This window comes from Terrapene carolina, unplaced genomic scaffold (assembly GCF_002925995.2).
Source record: "Terrapene carolina triunguis isolate 2854851 unplaced genomic scaffold, T_m_triunguis-2.0 Scaffold236, whole genome shotgun sequence".
Classification (NCBI taxonomy): domain Eukaryota; kingdom Metazoa; phylum Chordata; order Testudines; family Emydidae; genus Terrapene; species Terrapene triunguis.
Window position 1 is genome coordinate 3246708 of NW_020664587.1, and position 6964 is coordinate 3253671.

Sequence of the window (6964 nt, forward strand, 5' to 3'; positions counted from 1 at the left end):
AGAGGTGGATTCATCTATCTGCATAGCTAAGTTGTTTAACTCCCGGGCTCTGGTTGGTGCTGATGGTGCATATAACTCAGGGAAAGGATGTGCCCTGCGGTCAGTAACATGGTATGTGTGTGACTGCATTCTCTCAGTTTGAGTCATTCTATAGATTGGGCCACCTGCAGTTTGCCTTGTAGAGACTAGTAAAGAAGAAATTTCAGTAGATTGACGAGAACACTACTTTGCAACTGCTTTCACACCTAAAGGTGCTGAGTTCCATTAGCTGTGACTTGTACCAAGTCTCATTTGTTAGTCACGAGGCTTTGGGCACCCAGGAAAACTCTCCCAAATCCAGAAAGCATCAGACATTTTAGCATGAATCATCTGAAAATTCATCCTGGAAAGTGCCTCACTCTCACAAGGTATTTGCCCATTGAAACACGTCAGCCAGGGAGCAGAAGCAATCCCTGGTGACTGAGGAGACCAGTCACACAACACCAACAGCAAACAGTCAAGCCATTTGTGAATGCCCCCAAGGCTAGAAATGACTGGATCAACTGAGCTCCTGACTGGAAGGATGTGCTACCTTCATGGGCCGCTAATGCTGGAAAGTCCCAGCACCGGTCCATCTTGAGGCCAGCTCACCTAAGGGATCCGATCTTGCGCTGGGAGGAGCATGCTGAAGAAAGGATCTCTCATTTGTGGTCACTCTCCAGCACTGCCCTCTAGCCAGTTGAAGGAACATCCCCTGACTATCCACCTTGGTCACCAGAGAGCAGCGAATCCAAGATGCAAATTTAGGTACAGGTTTGAAACCACCCCAGCAATGGGAAGTGTTGGGCTGTAGGTGGCTGGTTCAGAAAGATGGACACAATGAGCCATGGCCTAGGAAGGAGTGTGGGTGAGTGGCCAAGTCAGGGGGTGAGGCGTTTAAAGGAGGCCAGGGCAGGAATCGCTGTGAAACCCTGAAAATAACACTATTTGGCTTCCATGCTGATGAATGAAGGAGCTGAATGGAGAGGGCTCTCCCCCACCTTTCAACCTGTCTCCATGTTGGGATCCCCACAGGCTTGCTCTATCCATCTCTGACTCCCAGGTGCTTGATCACTTCCTTCCCCTGAAATATTCCAACCGTGCCTTTGCTAAGCAGATTCCATCAGCAACGTTCTCCCCACACTCAGGATGGGGACTCCCAGGAGAGCCTGGGAACACTACACTATAACAGCCACTGCCCTGGCTCTGAAAGGAACCACATTTCCAGGAAGGCAGCAGCACATCACCCCTGAGGACAGACGTCTGCTGTGCTGGTTGCACATGTCTCTTGGGCTTGATGCTGGCGAGGCTGAGAATGGGTGGAAGGAACTGAAACTTCCCATGGAATGAAGGACAGAGTCTTCCCTTTCCTTGGACTGGGAGTTCCACATGGAATGAGGGAACACACACAGTTACATCCATGTGTGCACACACACCAAGCATTCACACTCATTCAAGTGCACACATGCAGACACTCATACACACCCCCTCACATACGCTGACATAATCCTGTCTACACACACCCTCACACACAGCCATGCATTCCTGTGCACACCCATCCACCCACACACATTCACACACCATGTCTAAGCCTATATTCATAGGCATGTCAATAGTTCTCATCACCGTGGTATCTAAGCGCTGTAGTATATATTTGGTGTCTCTATAGCACCATTGACATGCATGGGCCTTTACAGACAAGTGAAGGGACAAGGTCCCTGCCCTCAGGTGCTCCCCGTCGGAATCAGACAGAGAAGCATCAGTGGATTATGCAAGGACAGAGTGGAAAGGGGTGTCTCGGAGATTACTGATTCAACAGCACTCACGTTATTTATTTTGTTCTCTCACTCTTACATACACAGCGTGCAGAGATGCACAAGGTATTGTGCCTGTTTAAAAACATACTGTACGTTGACTTTAGAGAAATCGGAACAGTAAAATAAATCACCACTAGATGGCGATCCATAGACACCCATCACTCTGAGCAGCATCAGGTGTTCCCACATCTTAGCAGTCCATCACATAGGAAGCAGGACAAGCCACAGGGAATTCAGGGCTCTAGTGTCATGGAGGGGAGCTGGTGATGGCGCACTCCCCAAGGGCAAAGGCCAGTTGTCAGCACTCTGCTCGGAAGTTTTGCTGTCACAGAACACCAAGTCTGGTCCCAGATAAATAAACTGGCGATTCACTCCCAGCTACTGCTGGCGATACCAACACTTTGCCCTTCTGTGGCACCTCCCCTCGCCACGGGTCATGTGGTGCTTTCGAACCATCCGAAGGAACAATCAACAGGTCAGTGGTATCATCACCTTCAATTAGCGCAGGGAAGCCAAGGCCCAGAGACCGGAAGTGAGGTGTCCAAGTGAGGCATTCAGGAAGAACAGGAGTAAAGACCAAGGAAGCCTGACTCCCACGTCACTGCCTTAACCATTGGCCCATCTGAATTATAAGGGCCATCTGGACTGGGCCGCTGAGACGGCAGAGATGTGGCCCATCTTGCCATGTGTTTAACATTATTGCACTAATCCAAAGACCGGGGTGAGCACAACCCCCTTGAATCCTTGGGAGACTAGTTAATTCGGAGGTGGCTGTCCTTTGGGAACTGCCTGGATCCCAGGGGCTAGACACACATGGACACAGGCTGTTTCAGGGAGGGGCCCTAGCAGAACCGGACTGGAGCTACAGGATCTCGCCTTCTCTCCCAACGCATCATGCGTCTCTCCATTCAAGGAACTCCTCCATCCACTGGCCTGTTCTCCCAGTATGACCTGCTGGTTCCCGGGCTGTCCATCATCAGGGGAGAGTGACTCGTGAGCAGGTCTGGCCAAGGCTGAGTCAGAGCTGGCATGGAGTGGTGGGAGGGTGGCATAGGAGGTTGGCACATATGGAAGGGGCTGCGGTTGCTCATGGGGAATGGAAGGACCAGGTGGGGGGAGTTTTGGCGGAGGGTTTTCAGGAGTAATATTGCTCGGTACCAGATGCAGCACAGTCACACTAAGGGGGGAGGAAGGAATTGATGCACCAGAAATGCCTGTCTCCTCATCAAACCCTGCGCATGGCTGGGTGAATGGATTTGAGCCAAATAAGAACCAGCCTAATTTTTCATCCCAAATCTTAACCAGACACTAGGACCTTTATGCAAACCCATCGCTGAACCCCTTGCGTGCCTTGCTCTCCAGTGGATCAGGAACGGGGGAACACCCCTTTTCATGACAGTCCTATGTCACCGGTGTGCCACTTCTGTGTTACTAGTGATCACAGCAGGGGACTGCAAATGAGGCCTCCTAGGATCTAGTGCCGTCTCTGGGAGGCAGTGGAACCTGGGGTTAAGGATTCCTGTGTTCTTTCCCAGCTCTGACATTGATGCACCATGACACTTTGGGCCCATCCCTGTGCCTCTCTCTGCCTCAGTTTCCCCATCTGCAATGCAGAGATGATGACAATCATGATGCTGACTGAGCTCACAAGTACCTGTGTGAAATGGTCGTTTGACCACACGGCAGCTTTGGTGGCAGGAGTGTAACTTCCATAGCTTGACTGAGAGCTTCCTGAGGAAATTCAATTAAAGAGACAAGAGTCCCAGAGAACTATCATTAATTTCTCTTAACACTAACTCACAGGGCGACGCATCTGCCTGCTGCCGCGCTGCGAGGAGCAGGGCCGCACTCCAGCGGGAACTGGCGCCACACTGTAGTGTTTAGATGTTGCTTGTAATTATTAGAACTGGGAGCACTGGCTGTTGGGAGTCTGAAAGGACGGGAAACAGGAAGGAGGGGGAGGAGTTGAGGAGGCAGAGTGAGAGTTACAGGCAGCAGCAGCTTGGTAAAGAGGTTTCCACTTTAAAAATAAAGTCCTGTTGAAGTTTGTTAGTACCTTGCCTGGTTGATACAACACACACCCACACACCCGCTAAGCCAATCTTTTCATGGTTCAGTCTTGCAAGCTCATGTTAATACCACCCATCAGCAAGCCGCTCCCCACTTCTCAGCGCTGTAATCCCGTCCGTGCATCAGGCAGGCAGCGACGGAAAAGCCAGAGCCACCTTCCGCAGGCAGCACACACAGTGCAGAGCAGTGCTGCGCGCGCCAGCAAGGAATCGTTCCGCGGGAGGGCGGGGCAGAGGTGAAAGTAAGCCGGTATCGTCTGCAAGAGCCAGTACGCCTTGCCGGACCAGACTGGCTTCCCCAGGCTGATGATTTAAAGGGCCCGGGGCTCCCTGCAGCGGCCGGAGCCCCGGGCCCTTTAAATCGACTCCCGAGCCCCGGTGTCGGAGCCCCGGCGTAGCGGCGGCAGGGCTCCGGCGGTGATTTAAAGGGCCAAGAGCTCTGCTGCGGTAGTGTGGCTGGAGCCCTGGGCCCTTTAAATCATCCCTGGGCCTTTAAATCTTGATTTAAAGGGCCCGGCTATTTAAAGGCCCCGCCTCTTCCGGTCGAAGCCATGCCCCCTGCTCAGGACAGTATGTCTGGCCAGGGAGCCGTCGAGGCCCAGGTGGTGGTAGCCACTCCCCTTTGACGGGAGGAGCAGGGGGGTGTAGGGGTCGAGACCTCAAGGTCACCTTTCAGCGCTAGGCCTCCCTTCCTTTAAGGGCTGACAAAGGAGCAGAGGGTGGAGGCTGGGTTGCCAGGGATCGGCGGAGAGTCAGGGACCAAGGGGGCAAGGTGGGCAGCTGAACTGGCGCCATGAGGAAACTCTCCTCATGGCTCCCCCAGCGAGTGGCGTCCCAGGCCAATCTCCAGCAAGATGGCAGCTGCTGCCAGCAGGAAGCTCGCAGACCTCAGCTGGAATGAGATGCAGAGTGAGCCGCCCGCCTGCGCTCTGGCAGGGAGCGTGCACCGCTGCACCGCTGCACACTGGGAACCACAGGAGTGACTGAACCCTGGGCTGGGAGGGGCATGCACCCAGCCAGTGGCTTATGGGAAACGAGGTGGCCAGTTCCAGTGGGCAGCGTCCATGTCAGCAAAATCCCACCCCAGCTAGCAACATTCTTGGCCCCCGCAGCGAGAGGCCAAGGACCAATGGTGGAAAGGAAGACGGATGTTCAGTAGCTCTGACATCAGCCTACACCAGGGGAGTCAAACCCCTGCTCTGCTACAAGCTTCCAGTGTGACCTTGGGCAAGTCACTTAGTGCTAGAGCCATGAGGGATTTCGATTTCTAAGGCCCGGATTTCCAAAGCTATTTCAGCGTTGCTGTGCTCACCTAACTGATTTAGGAGCCTAAATCTCATTTTCAACGAGATCTAAGCACTTCAGAATCTAAATACCATCACCTGTCCATGAGATTTTGGCTCCTCAGTGCCTAAATCCCTTTTGAAAATGAGATTTAGGCTCTTATATCAGTTAGGCATTAATGCTGAATGCAGCAATGCCAAAATGCCTTCAAAAATCTGGGGCAAAGTCCAAAATTTAGAGCCTCAAAGCTCCTGCTAGCCTGTCGCTTAACCCAGTAGGCACCTAAATTTCGACCTGTGGACATGAGCAAAGCAGACTGAGTCCAGACGTGCTCTGATCCTCAGACCAGTCATTCCTCTCCCTCTACTGGCTAATGCGATAGATGTGCTCTCAGCACACCAACTAGAGTGAGCCTCACGCCAAACTACGTCACAGCAGGCGTAGCCCCCCATTAGCTCTTTAGCTCACAGGTTAGAGCAGTCACCAGGGTGTGGGAGACTCCCCTTAAATACCCACTCTCCCTGATTTGAACTCAGAACTCTCCCCTCTCCAGCGAGTACCTTTAACTCCTGGGACATAGAATCAGTCTCATGTGCTGTTTCTGGCCCAGGGACAATGAATTGTGCAAAGTGGAGCAGCTCCAACAGGAGACTTGGAGAGAAACCTGAGCCAGGGCACGCCCCAGGAGATGGGAGACCCGGGTTCTAATCCCTGCTCCATATCAGGTAGAGTCGGGGCTTGAACCTGCATATTCCAGGGGAGTGTTCTAACTACAGAGCTATGGTTGGGGGGGGGGGCATCAGCTCCTGCTTAGCTTTCTGAACAAAAGGATTTAGGCACCTAACTCCAGGAGCAGGTTCACAGCTTTGAGTCCCGAGCAGAGGGGTGAGCTTAGGCCTGGCCATTCTCCTTGGCATCTCCCACTGGCTAACTTAGGTGGGTTGCTGCCTTTGTGAGTCCCATTCTTAGGTGCCTCTCTCTCTCTCTCTCCAGGCATTGTACTGGGTGCGAACTCGGGACTATGGATTTCACAACGTGGCAGGGCACCTGAAAGTTAGGCTATGCACTGCAACTGCGAAGTCCTCTTTGTGGATCTGGGCCTCAGTTTCCCTCATGTAAAATGTGGACAATAGCACTGCCCCCCTGGGGGGCTCCTGACTCGCTCAGAACCTACAGTAATGGGGGCCCATACAAGTATCTTAGATGGATTGACGTCCCCACGAGGTGCCTCCAGAACACAGTTGTGGCACAACAGGGGGCTGTTTATCTTGCCCTGCTACGGCCCCCCTGCTGTGTCCGTACAGGGGGCTTTGCTCTCTAGGTCTCTGGATGCTGTACTTCCAACCAGCCCTACACTCACTACTCCAACCCATGGGATGATACAGTAACACAAGGCTGGGCCCACTTGTCCCTCTCACCCACTGGACGTGACAACAAAACAAGCCCAAGAGAAGAAGGAACCCACACCAAATAAACCCTCCAGCATAACCCTCCTGGGGTTCCTTTCCCTCCTGGCTTTTTGGGGGGGGAAACGGTCAGCTCATGTGCTAGGATCAGGAAGTGGAATATGGGAGAGACGTGCCTCCCTCATACCACACGTGTCTCTGATTGTGTCATTCACTCTGTAACATACAGTGGCACGTGGCATGCTGATGATGTCATGGGCTCTCATTATACAGCATCATCACAGTGGTGGTACAGAAGAGCTCTGTACAAGCTTCCGAGCGTGTCTCTTTCACCGGCAGAAGTTGGTCCAGTAAAAGATCTTACCTCGCC